This window comes from Macrobrachium nipponense, chromosome 45 (assembly GCF_015104395.2).
Source record: "Macrobrachium nipponense isolate FS-2020 chromosome 45, ASM1510439v2, whole genome shotgun sequence".
In the NCBI taxonomy this organism is placed as follows: Eukaryota; Metazoa; Arthropoda; class Malacostraca; order Decapoda; family Palaemonidae; genus Macrobrachium; species Macrobrachium nipponense.
In genome coordinates, this window is record NC_061105.1 from 31,075,984 (window position 1) to 31,095,983 (window position 20,000).

At 37.2% G+C, this 20,000-nt stretch overlaps 1 long non-coding RNA gene across 1 annotated transcript in view; it reads left to right on the forward strand.

Annotated features, from left to right (window-relative positions):
• The window catches only part of LOC135214126 (uncharacterized), a 361,523-nt gene that overhangs the window by 91,773 nt on the left and 249,750 nt on the right, over positions 1-20,000 (forward strand). Inside the window, exons 4-5 of the long non-coding RNA XR_010314277.1 lie at positions 5,268-5,409; positions 5,652-5,696. This is a non-coding gene — a long non-coding RNA (uncharacterized LOC135214126). The remainder of the gene's footprint in view (positions 1-5,267; positions 5,410-5,651; positions 5,697-20,000) is intronic.

The window sequence follows — 20,000 nt, forward strand, 5'->3', positions numbered from 1 at the left end:
AGGAGTAATTTGGCAGTTATTGCTTTTTATTAAAAGAATTACAGCTCGCTGGAAATATGAGATTACCCCTATTTTCCACGAAGGCCTCGATGGTTAGCCTATTTTTCCCTGCTGCATTATTCGCTTTTGTTTTTAACTATACGAAATGTGTAGTTGTACCTTGTTTTACCATTTGGTCTTTATTCATAACTTTATAATGCATGTATTTTTTTTTAAATCGTGTTCTTTTAATAACTTAAAATTTCCGGTTTATGGCTTAAGGAATCTTAGATACGAAAATAATGCCTGTAATTTCCAATGCTTATATAATCATCGGCATGAAAATAACTCACCGTCTCATATACGTTTTTAAGACCTCAGTGTATCCCTCGGGAACTTTTAGTATTATTAATAATTTTATTATTAATAATTTTAGAATTTTAATTCTACATTCAGTTAACATTAAAATGGTGTTAGGTACCTTGTATTTTTCCATATTCTTTTTAAAAATAAAAAAAAACTGATTCCGTTATTCAGTGCTTGTAATATAGTAATTTTTGTTTCTCTTTGCATCCTGCCCAAGTTATACGACTGATTCTTTATTGGTTCATTTTTCATAGAAAATATTTATTGTGTATTAACTATTTTTTTAACCCATCAGGCCATCAAGTGCTAGTTGTAGGGTAGACTCCTGTTTTCCTGCCTCATTAACTTTATATATCAATCTGCTTCGCGAGTCTGAAAATTTCTTAATTTCCAATTTATATTCGTAAAATTGTCATTTGATCGCGTTTCAGTCTCCTATGATTTATGCATGGAAGTTTAAAGGCAAGGCGTCGCATCCTCAGGGATGGAAGAAAGCATAGGAATGTCATGTTTTCGTTAACCGTCAGTAATAATAATAATAATAATAATAATAATAATAATAATAATAATAATAATAATAATAATAATAATAATAATAAGGGATACCAACAGAACAAACTATTCGGAACCAACCAGAAAAGACTATACAGCCAACTAAGAGGGGAAGACAACCACCCAGAAATTCCTGAAGCCGAACGCCAAGTAAGAGACTCTGGGAAAACATATGGAGCAATCCGTATACACAACAAACATGCAACATGGCTCCAGGAAGTCAAGGAAGAAGAAACAGGGAGAATAAAACAAAGATTCACAGACATCACGACAGACACAGTCAGACACCAACTAAAGAAATGCCAAACTGGAAAGCCAGGTCCCGATGAAGTCCATGGATACTGGCTCAAAAACTTCAAGCCCTACACCCACGAATAGCAGAACAACTCCAGCATTGTATCTCAAATCACAAGCACCCAAATGGATGACCACAGGAAGAACATCCTTAGTACAAAAAGACAAGAGTAGGGGAAATATAGCCAGTAACTACAGGCCTATCACCTGCCTACCAATAATGTGGAAGTTACTAACAGGTATCATCAGTGAAAGGCTATACAACTACCTAGAGGAGACAAACACCATCCCCCACCAACAGAAAGGCTGCAGAAGGAAGTGTATGGGCACAAAAGACCAGCTCCTGATAGACAAAATGGTAATGAAGAACAGTAGGAGAAGGAAAACCAACCTAAGCATGGCATGGATAGACTATAAGAAAGCCTTCGACATGATACCACACACATGGCTAATAGATGCCTGAAAAGTATATGGGCAGAGGAAAATACCATCAGCTTCCTCAAAAATACAATGCGCAACTGGAATACAATACTTACAAGCTCTGGAATAAGACTAGCAGAGGTTAATATCAGGAGAGGGATCTTCCAGGCGACTCACTGTCCCCACTACTCTTCGTAGTAGCCATGATTCCCATGACAAAAGTACTACAGAAGATGGATGCCGGGTACCAACTCAAGAAAAGAGGCAACAGAATCAACCATCTGATGTTTTCATGGACGACATCAAGCTGTATGGTAAGAGCATCAAGGAAATAGATACCCTAATCCAGACTGTAAGGATTGTATCTAGGGACATCAGGATGGAGTTTGGAATAAGAAAAATGCGCCTTAGTCAACATACAAAAAAAAAAGGCAAAGTAACGAGAACTGAAGGGATAAAGCTACCAGATGGGAGCAACATCAAACACATAGATGAGACAGATACAAATACCTGGGAATAATGGAAGGAGGATATAAAACACCCAAGAGATGAAGGACACGATCAGGAAAGAATATATGCGAGACTCAAGGCGATACTCAAGTCAAAACTCAACGCCGGAAATACGATAAAAGCCATAAACACATGGGCAGTGCCAGTAATCAGATACAGCGCAGGAATAGTGGAATGGACGAAGGCAGAACTCCGCAGCATAGATCAGAAAACCAGGAAACATATGACAATACACCAAAGCACTACACCAAGAGCAAATACGGACAGACTATACATAACACGAAAGGAAGGAGGGAGAGGACTACTCAGTATAGAGGACTGCGTCAACATCGAAACAGAGCACTGGGGCAATATCTGAAAACCAGTGAAGACGAGTGGCTAAAGAGTGCAATGGGAAGGACTAATAAAAGCAGACGAAGACCCAGAAATATACAGAGACAGGAGAAAGACCAGAAAGAACAGAGGACTGGCACAACAAACCAATGCACGGACAATACATGAGACAGACTAAAGAACTAGCCAGCGATGACAATTGGCAATGGCTACAGAGGGGAGAGCTAAAGAAGGAAACTGAAGGAATGATAACAGCGGCACAAGATCAGGCCCTAAGAACCAGATATGTTCAAAGTACGATAGACGGAAATAACATCTCTCCCATATGTAGGAAGTGCAATACGAAAAGTGAAACCATAAACCACATAGCAAGTGAATGCCCGGCACTTGCACAGAACCAGTACAAAAAGAGGCATGATTCAGTAGCAAAAGCCCGCCACTGGAGCCTGTGCAAGAAACATCAGCTACCTTGCAGTAATAAGTGGTAACGAGCACCAACCTGAAGGAGTGATAGAAACGATCACGCAAAGATCCTCTGGGACTATGGTATCAGAACGGATAGGGTGATACGTGCAAACAGACCAGACGTGACGTTGATTGAGAAGGTCAAGAAGAAAGTATCACTCATTGATGTCGCAATACCATGGGACACCAGAGTTGAAGAGAAAGAGAGGGAAAAAATTGGATAAGTATCAAGATCTGAAAATAGAAATAAGAAGGATATGGGATATGCCCAGTGGAAATCGTACCCATAATCATAGGAGCACTAGGCACGATCCCAAGATCCCTGAAAAGGAATCTAGAAAAACTAGAGGCTGAAGATGGACTCCTAAGGAGGCAGGATGCAACCCGGAACCCCACACTATAAATACCACCCAGTCGAATGGAGGACTGTGATAGAGCAAAAAAAAAAAAAAAAAAAAAAAAAAAAAAAAAAAAAAAAAAAAAAAAAAAACAATAATAATAATAATAATAATAATAATAATAATATAAATAATAATAATAATAAAGTCCAGAGTAGTATATATGTATGTAGTATATATTGCTTCGTAAGGAAGCTTTTGCCAATTTGATCAGTCGGCCTCTTCAGCCTGAATAAACTTAGAAATAATAATAATTTAGGACAATATCTTTGAAAAATGGATAAACGGCTTGTTCTTCTTTCAGGTAACTCCAGAATTGCTCGACAATCTATTTAATAGATTCGAGCAATTCTGGAGTCATCTGAAAGAATAACAAGCCGTTTTCCCATTTTTCAAGGATGTTGTCCTAAATGTATTATTATTTCTACTATGTTTATTCAGGCTGGAGAGGCCAACTGATCAAGTTGGCGAAAGCTTCCTGTATATAAAGATCACGAGAATGATATAAAATAATAATAACAATAATGATAATTATTAATAATAAAAATAATAATGGATGAAGTGAGTTGATAAGTCGAAGATGTAGATGTAGTTGAAAGATTATGGGACAAGAAAATGAGATAATGATACGTAGAATGGCAGATGTTTTTAAATGACACAATGTTGACTGGGGTTAACGATGAGAATTTGGTACTCAGTGTGAACAAGAGTAAGGTCGTGAGGGTAATTGGAAGCCAGGAAGATGGAGGAATGAATATTGTTATGGATGGTAGAAGAATGGGAGCCCTAGATTTGTGGAGGAATTTGGAAGTTAACGAAGACATGCCGCCATGGAGGTAGTAGGGCAAGCGCAGAAGATAACGTTGAAACTTGGCGTGTGTTTGCATGCCAACGTTTGAATTATGGAAAGATTTTTAAGCCAAGTGATATGTTGATGTAGAATATATATGAAATGAAAAATGTTGGAAGCTTCAGAGACGAAATGTTATTGTAGTATATGTAACATAATTGAAAATGTGGGAAATACGGAGTTAAGTAGAAGTGCTAAAAAGGTAACATCAGAAGAATGGATGGAATATTGGGTTTTGAAATGGTTCGGCCATGTAGAAGGAATTGAGGATGATGGATTTGTGGAAATAAAAAGTTCTGTAAATTTTGCAACTGTTAGGAGAGAAGAAGAAAGACGCAGTTAGGGATGAATTGATGGTGTGAATGGTTTGTTGGAGAAGAGGGTCGTAGGCATCCGATAGGCGAGAGGGCATATATACAAGATACAGGTTTATAAAAGTTTAATTCACGGAAAATAACGAATGAAATTTTGCCGGGCTGACTTGATTGAAAAAATGGCTCGTCTCCTTAAGCTGAAAGATTTCTCATTTTTTGTGGACCCAAAACATTTTTTTTACATTTTTTATTACTAATCTGTTTCAACATCTGCTTGGCAATGGCACTTACCCCAAAATGTCCATTATACTATTTCATAACTTTTTGTAAAACAATATCTGTCACATTTTTCATTGCTGTGTTCTGTGACTTACTGATGAAGACTAAATCTTTCAAATTGCAAATGGCATTTGTCAGTTATTCAATTCATCACTTATCGCTACTTTTGCTAAAACTGTTTTCTTGTGCTCTTCGAAACAGCGCTCCAGGCGACTCTGAATGCAAAAAGCTTAGATTTTCTTTCAATTGAGTCTGTAGCATCTGAATTACTTTAGCACGAGGGTGCATGGATCTAAGCAAAAGCTCTGATTTCATTAGGAAGAGTAGCAAATACTGATTCGTAAGAACTTGGTAAATGCTTTTTGCCAAAGAATGTTACCATTTGCTAATCAAGCTCTTGCTGTAATGCCTTGTATTCATGCTGTCCATTGTTTTCGATTAATAATAATAATAATGATATAACAAAGATCCGAGATATCTGAATGATGTTTTTTTCTCATGTCCCAGGTTGTGTAATTCGTCCAAGAGTGATGCTTTGGTAAACTAGTTTTAAAATCTGTGTGTCAGAGTAACAGACGAAATATATAGAATAAATCTGATATATCGAATAAATCTGACTGAGGTCTTTTGCAACTTAATCCTATACCAGGTTAGTTAAATGTGATGTTACCGCTATTCTTGGAATATTATATCGTATTGCCAAATTACACTAAAGTTGGAGAAAATATATTTTATATGATACGTATTATTACATTTAGTATTATAATTTGTATACCCAGTGCCTCATCCTATTTCACCCAGTTTCTCGCATATAATTTGCATTGAAGTTTTGAGTACAAATTTAGGTTACTATCTGAAAGTAAATTACAAGTATGTTTTTCTGTCTTCCAGGATAAAACACGAATATTGTGGAATTGTTGAGGGCACCATGAGAAGGTAAGTGCAGAAGTGTTTCTGTTTGTTTAATGCACTTGAGTATGATACATACAAAACCAGCCATAGTTGTTTGTTAGCTAAGTTTTTGAGCAATCGAGATTATAGTATGCAGATGAATTTCACCATCGACACTTTGGGAAAGTTAGAGGACTTATTAAAATAACATTGAAGATGTAAAGCTAACCATCCTCTTTGGAAGTTGTGGAAATAAGTTAACAATAGAGTACATACATATTACTATGGGGAACCCTTTGTCGCCCTTTTAAACAACACATTGCCAAATATAAATTAAGGTGGAGGACATAATTATGTCCGAGTGCGTTTCCGTTTTTGGCAGCCTTTTGCGCTTTTTTTGTCAAAACTCCGACACCCGGCATAGAGTTGAAATTCTATTGGTGGTCTTGCAGTTACAAGTAAGTCACGCTACATGAAGTCGCGCCCGTTCATCTCGCTGTAATAACGTGTTCAGAATTTTTTTGTTCTCGTCTGTTGCCATTGTCTCTTGTCATCAAAAGCTCTGATGACTTTGGTGAGCATATTGGCAAAAAGAGAACTCGCGTTCGCTCGTGAGAAGACGAAAAAACTCTTTTTGTATCATGGCCTATCTCTAGGTCTTGTTTCTATTATCAGCAATTCAGCCTCTGTAAGAGTGTTTGAATGGCATGTTGCGATTCGAGAGAGAGAGAGAGAGAGAGAGAGAGAGAGAGAGAGAGAGAGAGAGAGAGAGAGAGGAGAGAGAAGATTGAGAATCCCTTGCACCCAGAAGTTGTTGGGAAAATCATGGACTATTGCGAGACACTACTGACCAGTAATAAATCTATTTCACCATAATGTCACGGTATACATAATTGATTATGTATTCGAGACATTTCAATTCGAGAACAAGTCTCCTGAAATCTCAGCACTTCTCCCCCTTTGCAGCGGTAGTCCCTTCTGCTATTCATAGAAACGTTGCTGTTCTTATTTCATCGTGAAGCCTTAGCACAGCAATAATCACGAGAAAAGATGTCGGCTTTTTATTTCCATTCATAGTATACTTCTGTATTACACTGTGCTTGTTACGCTTTTTAGTTCTGTAAAAGAAAACTATAGGTCTTAAAAACCTAGAGGGCTACAATGTTTATCGTCCACTCATCAAACATACCAAATTGCAGCCCTCTAGTCTTAGCAGTGTCTTTTTTTATTTGTTTTTTATTTTCTAAGGTTGAAATTAGCCATAATCGTACTTCTGGCAGCGCTATAGGTACCAACAACATGGGCCACCTCCGGACTGAAAACTCGATTGCGCCGAAAAAACTTCGGAGCATACTTTACTTGTTCAGTAGTGACATTTATTTTCGATAAGTACTTTCATGGAATAGAGGGTAATTTCAAATTCAAATAAGGTCGCATTTAGTGCCATGTTGATCCTTTAGCTGATGAATCTAGGACGATTCATTGCACAAGCATACAGGGACCTCATCAGTGACATTTCAGTCTCCCTTCCCAACCCTTCTACCACCCTTCATGACGGCACTTCGTCTAATTATGCCCCCTTTTGACCAACCAGTTTTGCTTTCTCCCAGCGTGGCCAAGCCACCTCATCAACAACCATCTTTTCACCTATCGCTAACCATTTTACTACATCGTCCTATGTTGACTTCCTTTATCCCTCCATATTTCATATGTACATAATGATCATCAATAACACTAGGGCGTGAAGGATCTGTGAAATTCTGTCAGTAATGTCACCTCTATTTCCATGAGTCTCGACTCATCTCCAGCATTCTTTCCCACAGTTCCCACCTAGTTGTCTCCAAGAAATTCTCTTGTCTTCGGAGAGGCGATAAGGACATGCCCAAGACTCTCCATCTCCATTTCGTAATTCTCGCATCTGCGCATCTGCATATGGGATTTCCACGCGCATGCGAGCGACACACACACACACACACACACACACACACACACACACATATATATATATATATATATATATATATATGTGTGTGTGTATGTATAAATTTCATCTAAGCCCTTTCAGGTAAAAAAAAATAAAAATACTCCAAGTAAAGGACGAAGATACATCTTGACTATTTCCACCTGTTTGCTTCTGCCATTCAACAACCACGCTTCATTTCCATCAAGAAAGGTCTGCACAGAACAGTATGTTCATTCAGTATTTTTCCGTGTAGAGCTCTTCTTAAGTACCATTCGCGCCTCACCTGCTTTATGATTTCTTCCATCATTCTTACCATGAACTCCCTTCTAACTTTTATTGCTCCTTTCGCCTTGCTTCCATTTACTCTTGCAATATTTCATCGTAGTGTCAGCGGCAAATATTTGCTTTAACCGTCTTCAGGTCAGATGCCTCCTGTGTTGCCTGAATTGGGTGCTGGCCGTTTTGGAGAGCGTCTTTAGTATCTACGTTTTGCTGGGGTCTCAGGATGTCATACTGCCCAGCACTGGAGGCCATTCTTGTCTCTTCCCAATTTAGTTTTCTTTAAAAGAAAACTACTGAGATGGCAGTTTGTCTGTCCGTCTGTACGTTTTTTTCTCCACTCCCAGATCTTAAAAACTATGGAGGCTGAAGACCTGAAAATTGGTATGTTGATTGATCATCCACCCTCCAATCATCAAACATACTAAACTGCAGCCGTCTAATATCGCTACAATTGTCAACAACAACACAGGCTACTACCGGGTGGTGGCTGAAAGTTTCATAGGCCGCGGCTTAGAGTTTCATACAGCATTATATGCTGTTCAGAAAGTTCGAATACGCCGGAGAAACTTCGGCTCGTTCTTTAAATCTAAGCGTTGATATGATAACTGTGTCGATACTTGAAGTTTGAGTAGTGAGAGATGTGTATGTCTGGTGCACGGTCCAGATAGAACAGGTCAGCCAGACAGCTCCCCAATTTTGAGCCTCTTCTGCGCACCATTAAGAACGTAGGTCTAACATATCATCAATAATCGTTTTTTTTCCTCTCTCTCTTTTATTTTTGGAAGAGAATGTTTTTGAAACTGTGATCTTTCAAGTGTCAAAAAAAGGTAAATAAAACAACATTTGCCTTTTGAAAATATTTGATCAAGTTACAACTTTAATTTTTTTCCTTAGTGCCTCCCTGCATGGTTACCCTAGACGTTTCCTATACTCTATCAAAATATTAAGATATTCGAAAATATACGGATATCTTTACAAAAGAAAGCAATAACATCCGCAGGAACTTCAATATCAGACTTTTTCAATTCAAAGCAAAGATTTTTAAAACAATGTACGACATAAGAGATCTCCTGCATTAGTACTAATTGCGAAAAAAATTACTAGAAGGTGGATGCAAACTCCTCCCTACTAACATTGTCTATCCAAGTATCATTGAATGGTATTTATTTATTCTTATTTCCTAACTCAGGGTATGTCACACAAAATTTTTTGACAATATATCCCTCCATGTATTTAAGTGCCTCCTCCTTAATTACTCCCTCGATATCTTTTTTTTTATTTCTGTGTTTGCTCTCAAAAGGTCTTCTTCCCTTCCTCATCAAAAACATCTTTTTTCTAAGTCAAAATCTAAATTTCTAAACATCTGTATAGTTACACATATTTCTAATGCTAACTCCCTTTCTTTTGTTACATATTGATTTCATTGGCAGATTCAAGGGATTTCTCAACTGAGGCGATTTTAAACTTTTCACTTATTACCTTCATTTCCTTCCCTAACAACAATTTTTAATGCCTGAATTCGAAATTCACTGCTTTTGGATGATCATGGTGACCATCCATTTGCCTTATGCACCCATAGAAATGTTCAAGGCAATAAGATTTTTTCATTGTCAGCAGTTAGTTAATACTATGAGAGGCTTTTAACATTAAATGAAGAAATGGTAAATTTACATTATTAAATGAAGCAATGGTGGATTTACATGACCTTGAACAATTTACCTGTTTCTACATCAATACCAAAATCAATTATTTTACTAAACTCTCCATACATGCAAGAAGAATTCATGATATAAAAGAATGAAATCGGACGCTTCACTCCAGTTTTGACACTTTAACAGTCTCCTTTCGCCTAAGTATTTTACTGAATTGGCACATGATGTAGACACCATTTTCATTGCTAATTTAACGCGATGTCTTTGTTGACCAGTTACATTTAGATGCATTTCATTGATCTTATATGCAAGTCCATAGTCTGTTTTGGTTTTACTATGCATTTCTCGTATGCTAGAATCTGAAATACATTTTCCATTATTAAGGAAAAAACCAGAGTCAATAAAACTATTTCTTGTTAATTTGATTAAATGGGGAACATCAGAGAACGCAACGTCAATTCTGTCTGCACGACAACAGGCATGTATGTACCCAGTGGTCTTTGTATGGTTTTCTTTTGGAAAACGATGGTATTATATATTGGAGTTTTTTGTTTTTTCACGTATTTAGAACAACCAAATACCGCGTAGTTATTTGGCATTATAACTAATAGAATAAATGAATGAATAAAAAGATATATGGGCACACAGCAAGTCCTGTTGTTTACCTTTGCGACTGTTGGTAGCAAAGAAAAGCATGCGCGTGACGTCACGGTATGGGTGATTCATACCCAAAGTTGCGCCCTGGCTGACCTGTTGTATGTAGACCGTGGTCTGGTGATAGAAGTTCACTCTCTCGACGTGGTTCGGAAGTGACGTAAAGCCGTTGGTCCCGTTGCTGAATAACCACTGGTTCCATGCAACATAAAAACACCATACAAACAAACAAACAAACAAACAAAATACTTGAAGTTCAGGTAGCCTTACTTCATTGCCTTTGTATGCGTGAATTTCATTAGTGTTCGCTTGTGTATATATTTATTTTTGTTACTCATTTTTTACTTCATCCATTTAATCTTGATTCTCCTGTTTTCCCCTTTTCCATATTCATTGCTTATTCGTTATTCAATCAACAATAGTTGAGGCCTATTTCAAGTGAATGTGATATATTTTAGATAGCAAAGAAAAATGGTCATATAAGCTTATATTACGTTGGCGATCCGACGGCACTGGTTCTCTCGCCTTGATGAGCAGCCCATAAAAAAGGGTGAATAAAGATCGAGATAATAAACGGAGCTCATCAGCAACGGTTGCGTAAACAGCAAACGGTAATTAGATTATTAAAGCATAACTCTTCCGTTTTTCCGTCGCCCTGCTCGTAACTTAAGCGTTTCCTCCCAAAAAAGTTGACTATGAGCTTTAGTGCCTTAGGTGCTTCGTTGATGACGGAGCGACGTGAAATGAGGTTTGGTTTTTTGAACGAATGTTTGTTGCGTCTTGTATTTTGGTTTCTTTTGCTGAAGTCATTTTAGGTAACTATTTCGGCCTATTTTACACATATCGGTTTCTTAAACGCTGAAAGGTATTAGTTTAGTCTATTGATATTCAACTACCGATATTTAAGAGATACTCTTATTGCAAGAAACAAAGACAAGAAAAATATTGGACTGAGTCATGGAGGCTATTCAAAAGCATCTAAGATATAATTTTTTAATTTCAAAATGCCCTCTGGCAAGTCCTGTTGCTTCCCGGAAACAAGAGTATGGCGTACATGTGAGAAAAGTCCTTACCACATGTTTTAGAGTGTAATCCCATACCTTGAAAAATTCATGAAATTTCTTACCATAAAGCAACCTAACATCCGATGCCTGATTAGTGGTTTCACTCTAATGTAGTAAGGATTGCTCTTTGGAGGTCTTACCGTTTTCAGGGTGGTATAATTTTTTTTTGACTGTGCAGTGAACATTCTCTCTCTCTCTCTCTCTCTCTCTCTCTCTCTCTCTCTCTCTCTCTCTCTCTCTCTCTCTCTCTCCAGATTCAACCCACAGCAGCTGAGAACAACGACACGCCTCATTCACTGCTTTGGTCAGCAGAGGCATACTTAATTTTAGGAAAACCACCATTCGTTATTCCTGGTGAGGTTCAAGAAGAACACAGCCAGACGCGTTGCCACCACGGAATGTGGTGAGAGAGAGAGAGAGAGAGAGAGAGAGAGAGAGAGAGAGAGGAGAGTCTGCAGTTATTCAAAAATACACTCCAAACAATTGCAAGAGCTTGAGGGAAAAGGATTAGTGGGTACCGGATAAAAGTAACGGCACCGCAAGGGTTATTAAATAGAAATGAGAGAAAAGTGAAGCCATGAATAATGGTATAAGAATTTAGGAAGAAAGGAAACCGCCTGACAGTGGATTAATGTAAATGGAGTGGGGTTGTAAAAATGAAGGAATAAAGATGGAATAATACTCATCGTAAAAGAAATACATGAAAGATGATTAAGGGTGTGTTAAACTATTTGCTTTTACATTATTTGTATTAGGATGACAGTACAAACGAAGATACAGACACTAGAAAAAATAGGTGACAGGATTAGGAGTCCTAACTTCATTCGTGACAGAGGAAAATGCTCCATTAAGAAGTCTTTGTTTTTGGTGTGCAGGTCGGCAAGCGTCTTTGCTATTAAGACCAGAACAGCAACCTTCCTCAGAATTTTTAAATCTTACGTATATATTTTAAATGAAAGGCTCAAGTTTATACATCTTAGTCTGTTATTCATGTTCTTATATAAGGTTTATTGTATTGTTTTCCAATATATTACATACCGTGGAATGATTTAACTTAATTTACTTTCAGTAAATTCCTTTAGCATGCTGCGTGAAAACTGCAGATGTTGAATTTCCTATGACCCTATTAATACCATCATTGAGTTTACTATTTAAATTTTTAAAGGCATTTTAATGAATTCTGTCAAGTTTTCTTTTTATTAATTTTTTTTGAGAGAAGTAAAAATTCTGCCAAATCATCAATAGGTGATTTTGATGAATAATGCTACAATACGAGAACTCTCAAGACAAATGCTGTATATTATGTGATATATTTATGAAGATTACATTTTCAATGTATATTGATGTAAGAATTGTTACCCAACAATTTGTTGAGATTATAAACAAAGGTATTATGCCAAGTTTTTGGAAGTATAACCAACAGAAATAAAAAAACGGAAGCTCTGTTTCTTGAGTGTTTTTGATTATTTCGCTCAAACACGGCAAAGTTGGCCAGGTCTTTTGCACATTATGATAGAAAGAACGTGACTCACCATTTATGAAGCACTGACCTCTCACAAATGAAGTTAAGACTGAGGTGCTAGATTTCTCCCATTGTTTGTACGTTCACTTGTGCTGTCACCCTACCACATATAATAAGGTGATTTTTATTTTTAACCATATATCTCTTGAATATGTCTTCAAGGCAAAACAAGTTCAGGACATGTACCTTTGCTTTCTTATTTCTCCTGGAACATCTATATATATATATATATATATATATATATATATATATATATATATATATATATATATATATATTTTAATACTTCGCTTGAAAACGTCAATACGTATAGGTTGACGAAACAGCTGTCGCGTGTAAAAATACTGAGTAAATGGAAGAACCCATTGTGTGTCCATTAGTAACCTGAACAATGAAGTAAAGAAAATAATTAGAAAATATGAAGCAATTTCAAAAAAGCTGGTTAACAGTGAGAAAGCCATTCTATTCAATGAATGATATATATATATATATATATAGATATATATATATATTATATATATATATCGTATATATATATATATATATATATATATATATATATATACATATATATATATATATATATATATATATATATAATATATACCATATATATATATATATATATATATATTATATATATATATGTATATATATAATATATTATATATTATATATATATATATTATATATATATATATATATATAGGATATACACACAAACACGCACACACACACTATATATGTATTCGTCTATGATTATAGACTGTCAACGGAGATGTTCTCTTAACCGAGATTTGTCTGCATCCAACATGGGGTCAATATTCATAACAAGATGGAAGGTATTCAAAGTTGAGCTTAATTGAGGCTTTAAAGGAACTTCAATGTCCATTTTAATTAGTTATAATTACATAAATTCATAAAAATAACACAAGGGAGCTCTAAGCTCTGGCTCCTTGGCCCCTTGTTTACTTTAATTGACAAAGCAACGGTGCCACAAACGTCCACTTATAGTCTGAGAGACTTAAAAGTAGGACAAAGCAAAAAAGGGCACGACGGATTATGTTCCATAAACAGATGAAGGGCCACAATTATACAGATTATATCCTGGGAAATCTTTTCAAAGTTGATTGATGAAAGGGGAGGAACCGTGAGACATTAGAGTAACACAGCAGTACATATACCTATTCTGCAATATAGAAAATGCACATGATCACTTCGGGTGTTATCGAACGGGTCAAGTTTAATTGGAGTGATGGAAGCTGAGTGAAGATTCTTTAAAGTTAAAATACAATTCAGACTGAGATTGATACGTATGAGCAATTTAACCTAAGTAACGTTAACACCAATGCGTTAAGGCGTTTATGAGGATTGCAATGGAGGAAGATGAGCAGTGGGAAATGCAGTTGGAGAAAGTGTTGCCGAAATAACTTTCCAAAGCCTCGCAATCCCTGCATTCCTGTGGCATGTCTTGATAATAGAGCCAGTTGCGATTTTCGCCAAAGGAACACCAACAGTTGGCAAAAATCCGGCACAGGTTCGGTCAACAAAGGACAGAGAGGATTCCTCTGGGTGATCGGCGGGTGCTGATGGACAAGGCGTCTGCTTCCTATAGAGGTCTGCCCAAAACTACTGCTGTTTGAACTCTGACCTCCTTATATGCCTTTATTTCCACGCTTTTGGCTTGGGCCCGAGATGCGCGATTCCCGTTACTCGGGCCTTGTGGCGATTCAGGTGTACTGTGACTGTCTTTGATTTTCGGTTTGCCTGGAATGTGGAGAGCATCTGGGCAGAAGGGAGGGTTCAGCAGGAAATGTCGTTTAGGGGGAGAGATGTCTAGGATGGACAATAGCACTAGCAAATCGGTAATTGCACAAAAGTGCTTCTGTGTGGGCTGCTAGGTTCTATCTTGATATGCAAATGCTAGGAACATAAAAACAACCACCAATTCCACATAACTTCATGATAGAAACTGGGTCTAAATTACAAATAAGAGGGAGACAGCCGCCTTCCTTCCTTGAGGCAAATTTCATGCATAACAATTATAAGATTGGCAGAAGCTGTTTGTTCTGAAAATATTTCTATTATATAACAAGGTATGAGAGTTGAAGTATTACTGGGACGGGTGTTTGATCAGTACCATAAAGCACAGAGACTTGGTCTACTTGCTTTCAAAATATTTTGCATAATTTATAAATAATAACATACAATTGCTTACATATTTATTCTGTGTGTATATTTGATTCATGCTCATTATTTCTGTTCTTGCTTTACTATAATTTTTTTCCTATTGCTCTCTCTCTCTCTCTCTCTCTCTCTCTCTCTCTCTCTCTCTCTCTCTCTCTCTCTCTCTCTCTCATGTTTATTGTGTTCATATCCTCAGAAAAATTAATTTATCCTTTATTTTCGTTGTCGTATCACGAGGTTATTTTTCATTTAGTCATCTTTCGTCATCCGTCTGATTCTAGTGTCCGTTTCTCTTCTATAACTTGTGCTTATTTCCTCTTCCAACTACTCCTCCCATACAACACTGTCCCTCATTTAAGGTCCCGCATTTTCACCATAAGATAAATGGGTCTCGAGTACACTTAAGTCAAACCAACTTTTTTCCCAAGGGGAGAAAAATTTTTTTGAGGAGTTATCGAAGGTCGATGCTGAGGTCCAGGTGGACCTGATTGGATGTAATTTATCTTAAACGTCTCTCATTCTTTTGTGTTCTTTCATAGGAAAGGATAGGACATTTATTTCTTTTGTAAACCTGAGAAAATGCGGAATCCTCATTAAAATTTTTTTTTTATATCATCGACAAGTTAGAGGGAGATTAAAGCCATTACTATGAATTTTTCTCAAGGATACAGATGTGCTCCGAAACTAGAGGAAAATACAAGATGAAAGAGGCAAACCACATTGTGCTGTGGAGGTCGATTGCAAACTCTAATTAGTAATAGTTAGAAAATAAAGAGACAACCTTCTCAAGCAAAAGGTGAGAACGCCATGAACAAAGTCAGTTAACGTTAAAACAAACATACGAACAAATTCGACCTTGAGTTGTTAGACGCAACGCGTGAGACATATATATAAAGTTCACGAACACATGATACTTTAACAGGATTACAGGATAAAAGTTTACTTTATACACAACACTTTTACCCTTGAATGCAAAATACACAATGCTTAAAAGGATAACAGGATAAAAGTTTACTTTTACAACAATTATACCCTTGAATGGAAAATACACAATACCGAAAACTGGCAAATAGGTTAACTCCTTGAATCACGCCACCTTCGGTTTCGACAGATGTGTCTACGTAATACAGGGGCATCACAGTATTTCGTAAACTTTTCGATCGACTACCCTCTCACGCTATCTTGAAGCTTCTTCGCCACTCGCAAATAGAAATAAATTCAGCAATAAAATTTTTCAGTTATGAATATTACAAATGGAGTGAAACACACACACACCACACACACACACACACACACACACACACACACACACACACACACACACACACAGAGAGAGAGAGAGAGAGAGAGAGAGAGAGAGAGAGAGAGAGAAGGAATAGTGGCAATTCTGTTATTGGTAAAAGTTAGTGTAGAGAATAAATAAATGTTAACATTATAATAATTATTTTATCTCTCCTGTTATGTAAATCACATTTCTGCCTAACGTTTCAACCAGTTACTTTAATTACATTTGCTCTGAATTTGATGTAGAAATTGGTAAACTCTTTCTCAAGAGTTGAAATCCACGTACTTTAAAAGGACAATTAAGATGCCAATTTTCCAAGCTCTCTCTCTCTCTCTCTCTCACCGAGGTGAATGATCTTAGGGTCTGTTTCTAATTTCATATATCTATCCGGTCTTATCATTTTACTAATTATGATTCATTCTGCATCCAAAGTTCTGCAGAACAGACGAAAACGTGTTAGTTTCAAGTGACGACATTTTAAGAAAGAGATGGTTTTTTTTGTGGGGGGCGGGGGATACCACAAATTTTTTCGAACATTTACCTGAGAATTGTCAGACCACAATGCATGTCTTGCATTCATTATTTCTACGTGGAATTTTGCGGTCATGAAAAGAGCGCCGATGAGGTACCTCGGTATCAAAACTACTTGAGGACTTTTGAGATGGGGATTGCTTTTCTCCCTCTTACATTTCCTGTTTTCTCTCCCCAAAAATCAGGGCTTCTCGACGATGTTTTCTCTCGTCTTTCTCTTGTGCTCTCACACTTGAGGCTTCCCCTCTTTCTCCTCTGTCCTCGCAATGTGTTTTTGAGTCTGACTTCTCTTCTATTTTATGGGATCATTTTTCTGTATATTTTCTCCTCGCTCGGTTCTACCAACCTTTCTCACCCAGAACCATTCAAACAACAACATGTCTCTCTCTCTCTCTCTCTCTCTCTCTCTCTCTCTCTCTCCAGCAAGAAAATGAACCCTAGACTGTTTTCAGAAGGGAAAAAGAACTTAAACTACAAAAGGTATTTGTGGTATTTCTTTCGTTTCGTATCGAGGGTCACGAAGGTCACAGCTAAGGGAGATGTGAAGAAACTGAGAGAAATATATCGTTGCTTTCTTATTATTATTTTATTATTATTATTATTATTATTATTATTATTTTTTTTTTTTTTTTTTTTTTTTTTTTTTTTTTTTTTTGCTCTATCACAGTCTTCCAGTTCGACTGGGTGGTATTTATAGTGTGGGGTTCCGGGTTGCATCCTGCCTCCTTAGAGTCCATCACTTTTCTTACTATGTGCGCCGTTTCTAGGATCACACACTTCTGCATGAGTCCTGGAGCTACTTCAGCCTCTAGTTTTTCTAGATTCCTTTTCAGGGATCTTGGGATTGCGCCTGGTGCTCTTATGATTATGGGTACGATTTCCACTGGCATATCCCATATCCTTCTTATTTCTATTTTCAGATCTTGATACTTATCCATTTTTTCCCTCTCTTTCTCTTCAACTCTGGTGTCCCATGGTATTGCGGCATCAATGAGTGATACTTTCTTCTTGATTTTTGTCAATCAACGTCGCGTCTGGTCTATTTGCACGTATCACCCTATCTGTTCTGATACCAAAGTCCCAGAGGATCTTTGCCTGATCGTTTTCTATCACTCCTTCAGGTTGGTGTTCGTACCACTTATTACTGCAAGGTAGCTGATGTTTCTTGCACAGGCTCCAGTGGAGGGCTTTTGCCACTGAATCATGCCTCTTTTTGTACTGGTTCTGTGCAAGTGCCGGACATTCGCTTGCTATGTGGTTTATGGTTTCATTTTTCGTATTGCACTTCCTACTTATGGGAGAGATGTTATTTCCGTCTATCGTTCTTTGAACATATCTGGTTCTTATGGCCTGATCTTGTGCCGCTGTTATCATTCCTTCAGTTTCCTTCTTTAGCTCTCCCCTCTGTAGCCATTGCCACGTGTCATCGCTGGCTAGTTCTTTAGTCTGTCTCATGTATTGTCCGTGCATTGGTTTGTTGTGCCAGTCCTCTGTTCTGTTTGTCTATTCTCCTGTCTCTGTATATTTGTGGGTCTTCGTCTACTTTTATTAGTCCTTCTTCCCATGCACTCTTGAGCCACTCGTCTTCGCTGGCGGTTTTCAGATATTGCCCCAGTGCTCTGTTTCTCGATGTTGACGCAGTCCTCTATGCTTTAGTAGTCCCTCTCCCTCCTTCCTTTCGTGTTATGTATAGTCTGTCCGTATTTGCTCTTGGGTGTAGTGCTTTGTGTATTGTCATATGTTTCCTGGTTTTCTGATCTATGCTGCGGAGTTCTGCCTTCGTCCATTCCACTAATCCTGCGCTGTATCTGATTACTGGCACTGCCCATGTGTTTATGGCTTTTATTATATTTCCGGCGTTGAGTTTTGACTTGAGTATCGCCTTGAGTCTCTGCTTATATTCTTTCCTGATTGTGTCCTTCATCTCTTGGTGTTTTATATCCCCTCCTTCCATTATTCCCAGGTATTTGTATCCAGTCTCATCTATGTGTTTGATGTGGCTCCAATCTGGTAGCTTTATCCCTTCAGTTCTTGTTACTTTGCCCTTATTATTATTATATTATTATTATTATTATTATTATTATTATTATTATTATTATTATTATTATTATTATTATTATTATTTAAAGGCAAGTGTTTATTCATCAGAGAAAACTTGTAAGCGTGGGAATATGTTTTGAGCTTTGGTCAAATGTTTCCTGTTAACAGCTGCAATTGTATTAAGGAAAAATGATAACATTAATATTTTTAAGTCTGAGGGGAGGATGTTAATAATTAAGAAATCTAGGTGAATTGGCATGGGAAATCATTGTCGGTAATTATAAACAAAACAATCCAAGCCCTATCGATATAACGTACCGTTCTCACCTCGCTGTATTTGTCTTAGAATACACTTTTCTAGGTGTAAACCCCATTCTAAAAACCCAGAGTAAAAGAGAGAAGAGAATTTGAAAGCTTCTGTAACATAAGTAAAAATGTTACCTACAAAATCTGCGACCTTCAAAAGGCAAAAAGAAACCGAAACCCAACTAATAGCTGTGACACCTCATTCGTGGAGTGAAGAGCCAATCCCAGAGAAGGGAGAGTGATGGGAGGATTTCTCACTTTTTTTATCTATTTATTTTCCTCTGAAACGCTATGATTCAAAACCCCAAATACCACGGATGGATATTCACTTTATTTATAAGGGGAAATAAAAGAAAAAAGAAAAATTTTAAGATCAAGTCTGTAATTCCGATACAATTTGGATATAACGTTAAGCACTGAAATATCATCATTGGGTATTTAGTAATGCTATAGGAAAACAGAATCAGTATTTTACTTACTGAAGTTATCTCATCCAAACTATTATTTCTTGTAAAATCTTTTCTAGTGACACAGCCGAGAGAGAGAGAGAGAGAGAGAGAGAGAGAGAGAGAGAGAGAGAGAGAGAGGTGCGGCTGTAATATGTCTAGCAGCAGATGTTATCAGCCTACCCCATCTTACATTGTTCCCCATGTTCTTAGATAACCCAAAATCATCTTAAAGATTCTCTTAATATCGTGTGACTGTCAAAACCCATAAAGTCTGCCTCCAGGATTCCCAAACCTACATTCGTCTCTCTCTCTCTCTCTCTCTCTCTCTCTCTCTCTCTCTCTCTCTCTCTCTCCTACTTTTCTTTAATTTGATTTCATCGAAGGGTCTTTCCTTCCCATTTAATCTGCTGGTAT